This window comes from Giraffa tippelskirchi, chromosome 10 (genome assembly GCF_054371585.1).
Source record: "Giraffa tippelskirchi isolate mGirTip1 chromosome 10, T2T-mGirTip1v1.2.pri, whole genome shotgun sequence".
NCBI classification, from domain to species: Eukaryota; Metazoa; Chordata; class Mammalia; order Artiodactyla; family Giraffidae; genus Giraffa; species Giraffa tippelskirchi.
Genome location: NC_137284.1, coordinates 98,963,084 through 98,977,609, shown reverse-complemented (window position 1 = coordinate 98,977,609; position 14,526 = coordinate 98,963,084).

Here is a 14,526-nt window from a genome sequence, read left to right as displayed (position 1 = left end):
TATTAAAATGTTTTGTTAAAAATAACAGGCAAATTAAAGGCTAACTCCAAGAAAATTAAATGATATTATAGACAAGAAATGAAACAGTATAGGATAATTAAGACAAGTAATTTCCAAGGAAACTAACAGTTTACCAAGTATATCATCAATTTCTCTGCACTACCCTATCACTAAAAGGCTCCAAACAAGCTCAGAAATAATGCTATTTGTATTTATAGAATATACAAGTGAGAATAACTATTGAGAAATATGATCAAGACTGTCCTAGATAAACACACTAAACCCAGGTTAAATATACTGTAATCCCCCAGTAATATTTTGTTTGAAGTATGATTGATATCTTCATTACCATTTAATAAGCTAGAGACTGAATACATACCCCAATCTACTCTCTGAACAAGTATGCAATGAAGGCAATACTGTAAATATTATAGTAACTACTTTTACTAAAGTTAGGATTCAGGGGCTGAGTGAGCAGAAACTACCAGTAACCTTGTAATTAAAAGGAGAAAATCATAAATCCTTTCTGTGACTCAGGCAGTTTCCCAGTGCCTCCTAAAAAAAATAAACTTTAAAACATTGAAGGGAAAAAAAGGATGTCAGAAAGTGAAGACTTACAGACTTTCCCATTACTTGTCTGTAGTCTGTAGTTTTGGTTCAAACTCAACACAGTCAATTCACTGGAGAGGGACAGAGAGAAAGAAAAAGAAGGATCCTAAACGGTCAGTTTCAGTGAGGTTGTTTTCATGGAAGGGCGGATGAACAGTGTATTGTTATGTCTGGTGTTCATCAAATACCAAAAAAAAAAATCTCTATTTTGAGAAAAGGAGATTTCATATTAAAATTGTACAGAGCCAAATCATACTCAGTGGTTTTATTTTAACTCCTCAGTTTTTATATAAACATTGTAATATGGATTATAAGACCTTATTCGAACCTCTACATAGGGTTAAATAAAATAATTGAAAACAGGGAAATGCTCAGATACAGTATCTGGCATGGTTAAAAAATGTAATTGTTACAGTGGATGAGCTGGAGTGGTTGGGGTATGGCAAGCCCCCATCTGCCTTCCATGTACACACAGACCTGATCAGGAAGTTGCTATATATACCACAGCCTTCGTGACTACCTTCCAGTCTGGAGAGAGGTGACCACAACTTTGGAGAGCCATGTGTCATGCTTTGCAGTGATTATTCCTTTGCCAGTGTCAACCTATCCTCTGATTTGAGATGAGCAGAAAAGAAAACCAACAAAGTCAGTGAATCAATAAAAGTACAGTTAGGACATGAGGAGAGAGAGAGGAATCTTGGCAAAAGTTTGAAACAGTCTATCTTGATAAAGTGAGAATTCTTCCCTCCTGTCACTTAACTGATAGCATAACTTGTCTCTTTTATTACAAGCAATTGTGTATTTTTGAGCATATACTATTGCAATGTTCAGTAACTGGTAATACTATAAATATACCTACGAAGAAGTATAAGTCATGGTTATTGACCTTAAAGAACTATAAGTCTTACAAGAAAAGATAAAATAAGCACACTGATAACTTGATGAAGCAGTAATGTGCTAAATCTCTCAAGAGTGGCGCAAGGAAAGTGCTAAAGGGACACTATTCCTTGAAGTCTAAGGCCCCAGGGGTGTAATTCAGCTAATCAGGAAAGCAGAAATTTTAACTTTGTTCCACTCCACATGACAGGGCCAGAAGTCTACTCCCATTAAGATCTATGGCATTTGCTACATGAGCAAAAAAGAATACATTCTCTGACAACACAGACTCTTATTTGGCTTGGTTAACCTGCTCTCACTTCCCTTAGGAAGGTAATTGAAGTCAAGAAAGTTGCACATAGCGATTTAGAGGTGTGTAGCTAGGAAATTCTTAGATTTTGGGGCATATGTAGCCTTTCATGTACAAAGTTCTCATTTTAACCTACCTCAGGCTAGCCAGCTTTACTGATTTGTAGTTAATTAGGATTGAGATTTTCATTGAAAATGCGAATACTTATATGCTTTTTTGTATGCATTTCAGATCCTGTTGGCTGAAGCAAATAATTGTAACAGCACTCAAGAAATGAATGAATACCATAGGGAAGAGCTTCAACCACCCCTACCCTTGACAACCTGTAAGTAAATCCCGCTGTGTTCCCTGTTCACAGAAATATCTTTCTGACATCACTTGTGATAGCTGAAAGATTTCTTTTCCTATCAGCTAACAAAATCCCAAAACCATTTCCTCACTTTTTAACCATGTATTGAAATCCCTTAAGAAAGTTCTGCTATTTGCTGTTGGACTTTTATACTAGAATTAAATTCTTTGTACCATCCAGAGGCTTAGTTATTACATATGTGTACAAATTCCACTGTGATAAATGAGCATTATCTGGGCATAAGATTAAGAGAGGAAATCTGTATTAACCGCAGTAAAGAAGGCAGAATATACTGTCCTCAGAATAATTTAATGAAATTATACCATTGTGCATTCAAAGCATTTGATAAAAACAGAATTCTATTTTTAAAGATTCTTCATACCAGGCTCTTTTGTCCATAGGATTTTCCAGGCAAGAGTACTGGAGTGGGTTGCCATTGCCTTCTTCAACTTTAAGGAAGGAAGAACCTAAAAGATTCATTTGTATCATTTAAACATGTCAGTGAATAGTTGCCAATGAGGCAAGACTTTCTTCATTACTAATGGTCAAAAACAACAAAATAAAATCAAGTCTAACCTTCCCACAACTGACAATTTGTCTGTAAACTTTTTCTGGATACAAAAGAAGAGACAGCTTTAGAGAAATAGCTAAGTGGTCATGCCCAGGGATGAGTCTTATAAGCTATCAAATATTTTCTGTCTCTTACTTTTCAATTTGCTGCTACATGCTGTTTATGAAAATATTTTATCTACTAAAATGCCTTCAATGAAAATAATTCTATTGTAGTATTAGAAACTACATGAATTCACCTGTTGTTTCAATCATCAAGTCAGTCAAGAAAATGCTTAAGCTAACATCTATAATCAGTGCACTAATTATTTTTAATTTTAATTTTTAACTTCCATATTCTTAATATTAAGATTCATTAGGAAAAGATGCAGCCTAAAAGCTACCTGAAAGGTAAGTTAAACTAGATGTTTTGCCTTTCAAAAGCTGATATCAATGAGGCTTTTTAGAAAATAATCTTTCTGATTTTCAAGCCCATCTTTTATCTTCTTTTAGAAATTCATTGATTTGGAAGTTTATTTGCATGCTACCATAAATACTGGACCAATTGAGAAATCACAATATAATATGCTTTAATATTACCATGTTTCACAGACATCATTAACTTGTTAATTTTCTTTCATCTTCTGAAAAAAACTCAATTGTATTTATAATTTTCTTCTATTCACTTAACTCTTAATTTCTCAGTGAGACATGGCCTCTACAGATGTATCAAAATGGGTACCTAAATATCACTGAACATTAACTTAATATAGAGAATTTTCCACTTGAAAGGTTGCCTTTTCTCACCAACTTGACATTTCACCTCCTAAGATTTATAGTTCTTGACTAAAACTGGAAGTAATTGTTTTGTTAACTCCAAGAGAAAAATAGTGATTCTATGATTACGTGAGAAGTCAAAAATCTCTGTTTACAGTTTCTGACTTAAAAAGATATTTGAAGACTAAAGATCCATGATTGGTTCAGCTTCTCCTAACTGCTGATACTTTAATTGTATGACTGCCTGTTACCTGTAGACAGTCAAAACACACCTCCCAACACACATATTCATGTATATGCAGGAGTGTGCATGCGCACACGCACACAAATACACACACACATTATTTTCAATAAAAAGCCTGAGTCCTGTGATCAATCATTTCCAAAGATTAAGTTGTACATCTCTGGGCAGTAGGTTAAAATAAAGAAGATGGTAAATGAAATCATTGTATTTTTTATGAGTTTTATTTCTATACCCGGGATTAAACCAAACATTAAAATAGGGCTACACACGGTGCCTTCTAACCCAGTGTAGTTCCATGAATCACTACAGTGTTCTTTCCTCCATACTAGCAAGGCAGCAATTAAGTAATTTGGCTTCCTTTTGACAATGATGATGAGAAGTCTATTTGGTTATTATATCTGAAACTTAAGAATCAGATTCCTTCAAAGGTCACCAGGTACCACAAGGCCCTTGGTATTGTCTAGGCTCCTAAAACCGGAGTTTTAATTCATGATTTAGCAACTACCATGATATCTTAAAACTATAGAGGACTCTCTCCAACAGTACTGGGAGTGCTGCTCTCACTTTCCTGGGACTTTCAGGGGCCATGGTGCTCCACTCTAGCTTTGTTTGAAACAATTTCTGCACAACACGTCCAGTGACTTCAAATCCTATCATTACAAACTTTTAAGATAACTGCTTTGCAGAGTAAAGAGATACCTAAAGCAGGTTATATTAGGTCTATTCTTGAGGAGAGAGAGATCATTTATATTGTTTTTTAAAAAGTTATCTCTTGTCCAATGATTAAGTACTAAAATTCTCTATAGTAAAGATGTAATTTTAGATGGTGAGTACTCTAAGAAAGAATTGTTTTCATTTGCTAACCCTTCAGTCAGGTTTTTTTTTTTTTCCATTTTTTCCCCTTTTTTAAAAAAAGCTACTTAATCTTGTTTTGTATTGTCTTTTCTTTCTTTAACACATGGAATAATTTAATGCTATGTTCTTTCTTCTGCGATGATGATGAGATTCCTTTCTGGCATATCTTGACATCTGCTCAGGAAAAGTAAACTGAGGTGATAGAAAGTATCCAGGATCTGGAATCAGACTTTCTGGGCACCAGTCTTACCTCATTCTTTAATTGTCTTTGTGAATCAGGGAAAGGCATCGTATCTCTTTCCAGACCCTATCACTTTATCAAAAAAACAGGGTACTAAAAAGGACAGACCTAAGATCTCTCCATGTACAAAAAGCCCTCCGACTGTATTAACAAAGCACTGCCATTCTGAATGAGTCAGCTTTGGAGAAATGTCAAAAACTGTACAAAACATAACCGCTCATTTACTGGAAAATAAGTGAGATCTCATCATTAGTCAGTACTAATGTAGCCTTGATACATATTGATACTCATGTGTCTTAAGGTACAATGTCATCATACTCTCTTGGTAAGTGTGATAGTTATGATCATCGGCTTTAAATTCAGAAAGGCTTGGGCTTGAATTCTGAACCAGGCACTTACTGCTCTGAGTTTATGCAACTATCTGAGCTTTTTCTGTAAATCAGGAATAATTCCTACTCCTTAGTCATTTTACATTTCACAAATACATGCAGTGGAGAAGGAAATGGCAACCCACTCCAGTATTCTTGCCTGGAGAGTCCCATGGACAGAGGAGTTTGGCGGACTGCGGTCCATGGGGTTGCAGAGAGTCGGACACGACTGAGCGACTAACACAACAATACATGTAAAGTATCTAGGACAGTGCCTGACAGAAAAGGTGTGTTCAAAATGAGAATAATGTTGTTGTTACTGGTATTACTAATAAGTTTTTTATTCCCTCCTGAGAGCAAACTTTGAAAACAAAATAGGGAGTATGAATACAAGAGTGCTGGGTCATAGAGGAAGCATGCCATCAAAGGGTAAAACAATTGTGGAATATGGAAAATTTAATCTGCTACAAAATATTCCTGAATTCAGGGGTGAGAAATGCCATGTTAATACTTCCTTCCAGCCTCCAAGGCAGACAGAACTAATCATTGTAGCCCTAATGAGCTTGGGCATGACCTCAGATTCCGTCTAATCTTCAGGCTTCAGATGGGCACCACACAATGATTAACATTGTCCTCAACACAAAATCTAATTTACCATCTCTGGTCCAGGTTTAGATGCAACCTAGACCCTTAAAAAATCTGGATGAGGAATGGACACATAATAGGGATAAAAATTCACAAAATGAATTTAAAACTTAAATTTAAGTCATGGTTACTATAATTTCCTGTCCTACTTTATTAATGAATGTCTAAAATTCTTTCATCATCAAATAACTCAAAATTAGTTGAGTAACTCAAAAATCAGTCTTACAATAATACTGCAAATCACGCTATGGACATTCTGAGATGCATTCATTAATCCAACCAAAATTTATTAAAAATTTTTATTCTACAGTCACTGTGGTATTAAAAATATAATAAAACCTTTGACACACTTCTTAGAAGGAACTTTTTTGGAAATCTGGATAATACTTTGTAGAAAGGAAGAAATGCTTCAGAAATGCTGACTCTGTGCGTAGAAACATTTCTCAGAGAACTACAAAATCAATGTGATGACACTGAAGATATTATATTTTTTTGTGGAAAGCCCAAAACGTGTTTCAGCATCTCACTCTTATCTGAACAACCCAGGGGCAACGCTGACAACTGAGTATGGTGTAGAATGATCCCTTAAAGGCTGCTTCAGAAAGGCAAAGCCCTCTTTAGAATAAAAAAAAGAGTCACAATTGAATGAAATTAAGGGTAATTTGCAGAATCACAGTTTGTAAGAAAGAAATATCTGAATCCAGTTTAACCTGTCTACACTCTTTTGAAACAGAAATTACATCTTATAAAACATCATTAATTTATCACCCTCATTAATAAAGTTTTAGCTTGCAGAGAATGTTATCTCTTGTATTTCACTTCCTAATACATGTGTATAAGTGAGTGAATATTTGTATTTGATATTTTGAAATACCTCTTAGTGGATTTAAAATAGATTATATTACAATTGATTAGATGTAATTATCTAAAAAGACATTTGCATTGTTTTATATAATTATAAGTAGAAACTTACCAAATTTGAAATTGTTTTAATAGTTGAAGTGTGATTATAATGTACTTTCTTTTCCAAAACTAACTGGAGGTTAACTACACAGCAAATCAAATCCTGGTTTTTTGACAGTATATTTGATAAGGATATTTTTAATGAAGGTATTTTAGAGCAGTGATCATGGGCTTGTCAGATTTTGATGGCAGCTGTAAAGTGATTGAGGCTGGTCAGGTGATAGAAAATGTGTGAATACGCCACCTCCATTTTGCTAGAGTTAGGTTAGAATTAGTTATAGTAATGAATGTCCTGGAGTGTAATTTCAAATGTAATGAATGATGTGTGAAAAAAAGAAAATGCTGCTTCTTCTTTTTTAAGTCTTTTGAAAATATAGAGCATCAATTAAATGGTAAAACTGTTCATTATTATATAGTTTAACTCAACAATTCTCTGAGGTTTTTTCTGTTGTATGCATTTTATAGCTATGGAAACACAAACAGCAAAATTTGAAATTTATCCAACTTACAGAGCTCATCTTCACAGGATTCTTTTCCTGATGTGCTATGTCCAACACTACCTGACTTTCTGTCACTCTCAAACACTGAAGTGCTCTCTCTCACTGCCTGGCACACCTGGCCCTTAAATAAGAACACAACAGGTTCACTCCAAGCTTTAGGACTTAACTCTCATCTCCTCAGAGAGAACTCCTTTGACCATGTTATTTGAATCTTCCCACCAATTCACACCATTTCTTTATAATATCACTCTAAATTCTACCTTTGGAACCATTTCTTACTGTTTATTATGGGCTGAACTATGTCTCCCACAAAGCCCACATGTTGAAGTCCTAAACTCTAGTACTTCAGAATGTGACTATATTTGAGACAGGGTTTTAAAAGCAGTAAAGTAAGTGTTAGTTACTCAGTCGTGTCCAGCTCTTTGTGGTCCCATGGACTATTGCCCATCAGGCTCCTCTGTCCATGGAATTCTCCAAGCCATTCCCTTCTCCAGGGGATCTTCCAGATCCAGGGATCGAACCCAGGTCTTCTGCATTGCAGGTGAATTCTTTACTGTCTGAGCCACCAGGGAAGCTCTTTAAAGCAGTGACTAAAGTAAAATGAGGTCATACAAGTGGGTCCTAAGTTAGTATGACTGGTGTCCTTATGAAAAGTGGCAATTAGGATACAGACACACATGGGAATGAGATCATGAGAAGACATCGGACCATTTACAAGCCAAGGTATTAGGCCTTCAGAAGAAATCAGTGCTGCCAATACCTTCATCCTGGACTTCTAGCCTCCAAAACTGTGAGATAAATTTCTGTTGTTTAAGCCACCCAGCCTGTGTTACTTGGTTATGCCCTAGCTAATGAATACACTGTGATAGTCATTGATTTATTTTCTATTGCCTCACTTCTAGAAAATAAAAATTTCATCAGGGAAATAGAGGTCAGGTGTGCTATGAGTGAGGGCTGCACATACTGAACACAAGTGTGTCATCAGGGTACATGGTAAGGAGAATCTGAGATATTTTATATTTATATATTTTAAACTAGCGAGAAAATTAGCCAAGAGATGCCTATAAAAAGAGCATTCTAGAATCGTAAACAGCTGGAGCAAAAATCTCTGAGGTAGACACTCACTTAGTATGTTCCAGAACAAATAATTTTTGTGAAAACCAAAAGGAAATCATGTCTATGTGGGCAGCTTGTTAGCTATGAAGTAATGTATTAATATCAACAGTGCCATAAGTAGTTCTGCTCTGTCACTGAATATCCATAGTAACTGGAGCAAGTCACTTTCTGTTGACTGCATTTCCTCTTTTAAAGGAGGGTCTTGGAAGCTAAAGTCGAATATAAAAACTCCATGACTAAGTGTAATTTTGGCCTTTCTTTTAACCTTAATGTTTTTCTTATGCACCTACTATAATAAAAGAGAACCAAGTAGAGATGAAAATGAATATAAGAATTGAGAAGGGAAGAGACTTTAAACAAAAAGTCCTTTATGTAAATAACTATTTCATCATTTAGCCCACAGATAAAAATCATGTTATTTTCCAGGATCATAAAGGCTATAAATGCTTCAAAAATATTAAAGTAATAAAAAACAAGGAAAGAATCAGAGAGTGTCAAAGACTGGAGGAGGGTAGGAGACATGACAAATGCATTGTGGTATCTTGGATTTGACCCTGGAATAGAAAAGCTCATGAAATCCAAATGAGTCTATAATTGAGTTAATAGTACTGTGACTGTATTAATTCAGTAGTTTTGATAAGTGCACCATGGTTGGGTAAGATGTTAACATTAGGGAAAGCTGGATAATGGGTAAACAGGAACTCTCTGTACTATGTTTACAACTCTTTTTAACCTAAAATTAACTTAAAATGTTTTCATAAAAAGCATGGAGAGGAATCCTGTCTCTTAGTTCTCTTTGATTCCCAGTAGTCTTTGCTTATTTTCAATTATTGGAAGAAAAGTAAAAATAAGATATGAATAGCTTCACTAATGTATAAAAAGTATATTTTCTTTAAAATACCATTTTTGTTTAAGAAATGTAAATGAAATACCATCAATGATCCCAAAGGGAGGAACAACGCAAGCTATGAAATCACTGCTCAAATAAAGTCATACAGAGAAAATGCTTAACTGCAAAATGCAAACAGTAAAATGCTAGCCTCCTTATGCTTAGAAATAAAATCATAGGAACATGATTTAGTACCAAACCTCATACATAAAAGGCAAAGAGTATGTATTTGTTCACTGGATGTAAAGTCATAGTTTCATCCGTATCAGTCATTAAAACCTGCATACATTTCTGGTGAAAAGGTTTAATGACAGTAACGCTGCCTGCACCGATATATCCCCAGCTATGTTTCTAACAGGACCTGGCGTAATCTCTCTGTTTGCCAAACCTCTTCCTTGACAAAAGCTTATGTCTTGTAAAACAAAGTTGGCAATACCTGTCCTTGACTTTGAGACAGCATTACAAGAATGACTCAAATAATGTTTGAATATAACTATGGGATCTCAGACAAAGGACCCTGTTACTGCTATGAAAGGAAAATAAAAATTTGTCTTTTTTGTTGTTGTTCTTGAAGCTGGTAATGATTATAATGACTAATACATAGATCTGTCCCAAAGCTCAGGGGCTATTTTTATGTCTAATGAAACAACTGGCCTACCTCCAGTCAATATATCTTATTCTCCATCAGTACACAACTTCTTGGCAGTGAAGTGCAAGGAAATCACGCATAACCGGTCAGCCAGCAGGAAGCTCCAAGTGCTATATCATTGGCAGGATGTTCCAAGTATGGAACAACAACCAAATTTGAACCAGGGAGCTCTCTACAATTTTTCATATGTTTTGATTTGTGCTAGCATAAAATACCTAAGCATATGAGCAAAGGCTACATGTAGGCACTGCCCAGCGTGATACAGTCAGGGTAGAGAGAAAGGAGGGACAGTTTATTACCTGCTTGTATAAGCAGCCCATCAAAGAAAGTGGAAACAATTAGAAAAAAGTAAGTAAATTTTGACTATCAGCTGAGCTATCAAATAGAAGACTTTTATACTTTGACCACTTGATGCAAAGAACTGACTCACTGGAAAAGACCCTGATGCTGGGAAAGATTGAAAGCAGGAAGAGAAGGGGACAACAGAGGATGAGATGATTGGATGGCATCACCGACTTGATGGACAAGAGTTTGAGCAAGCTCCAGGAGTTGGTGATGGACAGGGAAGTCTGGGGTGCTGCAATCTATGAGGTTGCAAAGAGTCAGACGTGGTTGAGTGACTGAAACGAGCTGATAAGCAACATTGCCATGAGCACATATTTTCATGCAGCAGAAAGAAGAATAAAACTTTTGGGATTTGAAAAGGATAATATTTCTTCATAAAATGGAAATACGAAGAATGCCAAAACAGAAAGTGTACTGAACAAAAGCAGGAAAAGACATCACAGTTCTGCATGATCCTTATTCAAACTTGAAATTCAGAACATATCCCGAATGGAGAATGCAACACAGAAGTTCCTGAAGACTTGAAAAGACTTCCTCAGGGATGTCAATATATTTCCAAGATGCAACATTTGTCTTTACTTGAAATTGAGCCCAAATATCTCAAAAGATCTAATCAACCTGGAGATATGAAAAAGACCTGCTTTGCTGGTCACTCTGAACTCCAAGCCTTTCCTTTATGTTCAACTGTTCTCTTGGCCTAAGCACACACTTGAACAGAGAGAGAACAGAATAAGAAACATATTTTCTTGGGTGTTTCTAATTGGAAATAGCACAAAGAGAACAGGAGGCTTTATCACATTATTCCCAAATGAAAATGTTCTCTGATAGCATTCCCCACAATATATTCTATTGGCTTTCATAGATGGGCACTTGGTAGGGAGCCTTGGGCTGCACGTTGTATAGTGAAGAGCGGCACTGACATCTAACTCAGTGATCTCGGTCACAGCTCAAATATTAAATATTTTCCTACCAGAATGCTAGAGCCATGAACTGCTTAAATGGTCCACTGACGCAATGTCCTAGCTCTGTACTCTGGAAATAGAGGTTCTCACTAGTGTGTGTGGTAGATGGCAGAGTGCACAAAGCAAGCTGGTTTTGTTACTGAGAAATCCTAATGAATACAATTTTTGGTGAAAAAAAAGAAGGGAACGAAAGGAAAGGAAGGAAGGAAGAAAAGAAGGAAAATGTGATGGAAGGTGAGAGAAAGGAGGAAGAAAAGGGAGAGACAAGGGAAGACAGAAGGAAAGACGAAAAGAGAAGCAAAGAAGTGGCTTTCTATAGGAAGAGATAAGAATTCCGTATTGTGTACGCTGCCAGTCAGTCATTAACAATTAAGCTAGTATCTCTGGGTCTGCCACTTGATCATGTATATGGTTTCAATAAAAAATGCTAATTGTAGCAAATATTCAAAAATTCATTGAAGTAAAAGTCAGGGTTTATTTGCCTTTTCAGCAGCAATGATGTTTTCTACAAAGCAGAATAACAATTACCAGTCTAAAGAATAGTTGATTCTCTTCCTGAGTAACATTTTATTCAGAGGACTTTGTTAAAAACTTTATGTACAAGAGGAGGATAGGAGGATATTTCAATTCAATAAAATAAATTTTAAAAGTTTACTGAACTAGAAATCATAAATTAATAATACTATTTTTATTTTGAAAATGCTTTTAAATAGATAATTAAAGCATTAAAAAAACACTGACACTATCAACCCTACCACACCTCCCCACACTATTATCATATGGTCTAAATAATTCTATTTGTTCAAGATAGAAATATTTAAATCATTCCACTCTGCTATATTAAGGAGTTGATCAGAAAGAGCTAGGCAGCTGACTGTCCACAATTTGTAATATTTTGCTGGTTTTTAATCAGCATCAGACAAAGAAGGCCATCTTGATTTTCAGAAACAGAACATGTAAACAACTATTCTGCTCTATTTTATTTTTACAACAATGCATGTATCATGATGAATTACTAACTCAATAAAGAGCAATATGGTATAATGGGAAGGACCAAGGGATTTAAAGTCAAAAGACCTTTTTTTGAGTCCTGGCTCTGCAATTTACTAGATATGTGACCTCAGGCAATTGATTTAATCTAGCTGAATGCATTTCTTGCTGTGCATACCTCTTGTGGGGATAAAATGGGGTAATGTCTATGAATGTCGATTCCACCTGACAGTAGGCATGGAATGGTCAAAAGGCTGTCCTCTGAGCTCCAGCAACCAGGGAGAGTGTTTCAACAGCATCACACAGGCGTGTCATAGTGCCACATAAAGCAGGAATCAGTTTTCAACTTCAGCCTCAAAAAGAAGTTACTTTTCAGCCCAGGAGAGTACAAAATAATCCTCCCCATGCCTCAGTATGGTAGAAAGAACACTGCAGATGAGAGATGGAATACAGACATAAAACAGATCACCTTTTCTCCTAACTGTAGAAAGAAAAGAAATACCACTCCTGGAGCATTAAATTAATACAACAGACATAATCCAATACAGATGGGAAGAAATAAACTACTACAGAAATCAACTTTTAAAAGAGTTGGTGCCAGAATAAACTGCAAACAGTGGCAACAGAAAGGTCTGAGATAATTTTACAAATATTAAAGTGAAAGTGAAAGTGAAATCATGTCCGACTCTTTGCGACCCCATGGACTGTAGCCTACCAGGCTTCTCTGTCCATGGGATTCTCCAGACAAGAGTACTGGTGTGGGTTGCCATTTCCTTCTCCGGGGGATCTTCCCGACCCAGGGATCGAACCCGAGTCTCCCGCATTGCGGGCAGACGCTTTACCCAAATATTAAGAACTGGGATAAAAGAAAATAAACCTTGATATATTAATATATGGATGAGGAAATAATCATAGTAGGTAAGAATTAGGTACATTTGAAAGATAAGAAATCCATATCATATCAGAAATATGTATATACATACATATGTATATCAATATGTATACATATATATGTAATATATTAACATATATATAATTTATTATATACTAAAAGAGTTACAGATTTCATTCCAGGGTTCAATCAGTCTTACCTGTTATGTTGGCCCTCCCTCAGATTTCTGAGTTAATTAAAGTATTCTCTGGATATTGTTATAATATGTAACTCTACTTAGAAGGCAAAGATTCTACCTTAGAATTTCAGATAGGATATTAAACCCCAGTTGCAAAATTGTCAGTAAACAACTTTATTTAGTGAATTCTGGATGTTTCTGTTTGGAGATGCTACACACAATATTTAGAAAAAAAAATAATCTGGAAATTTGCTTGAAGGTTTAGTTATCCCAAACTGTATCTCAGCTACTGAAACATCCTTGACCAAAAGTTATCCTCCACTGTCTGGCAATATATTTGAGAAAATGCTCTGAAAGAGATGCACATGAAAAGGAAATCAAATTTCCCTTATTACATCTGAAAAGTGAAAGTGTTCATCTACGTTCAGTCATGTCTGCTCTTTGCCATCCCATGGACTGTAGTCTACCAGCCTCCTCTGTCCACGGAATTCTCCAGGAAAGAATACTGGAGTGGATAGCCATTCCCTTCTCCAAGGGGATATTTACATATACTCATATATAAAGTATGAGCTTCCCAGGTGGCACTAGTGGTAAAGAACCTGCCTGTCAATGCAGGAAAATAAGAGGTGCAGGTTTGATCCCTAGATCAGGAAGATCACCTGGAGGAGAGCATGGCAACCTACTCCCTTATTCTTGCCAGGGAAATCCCAAGGACAAAGGAGTCTGGTGGGCTACCATCCACAGGGTCACAAAGAGTTGGATACGACTGAAGCAATTTAGCACATCTGCATATATATAAAGTATATTAACATATATTCCTGGGCGATATATTTATACTTGTTAACTATGAGCCTAATAACATTTGAAAGCAAGGGAAACATTTTCAAGAAATGCCCTTTAATGTAATTTGGTTTCTTTTTGTGTTTTCAGGTGAGGAAATTTTTTCTACAAAGAATTCCTGTAAGAACTTTTCAGAAGAGAAATAAAAGGACTGATTAACCCAAATAGGACTGGTCTTTTTCCAGGAAGTCAGTGCTGCTGGGTTATGTACGACTCTTCGCAACCCCATGGACCGCAGCACTCCAGGCTTCCCTGTCCATCACCAACTCCTGGAGCTTGCTCAACACTTCCTTCCAGGAAATATTCTGTGACAGTGACTCCAAGAATCTACCCACTTTGGACACCAAAAGAATTACTGCATTCCTTGTGTCGGGAATAG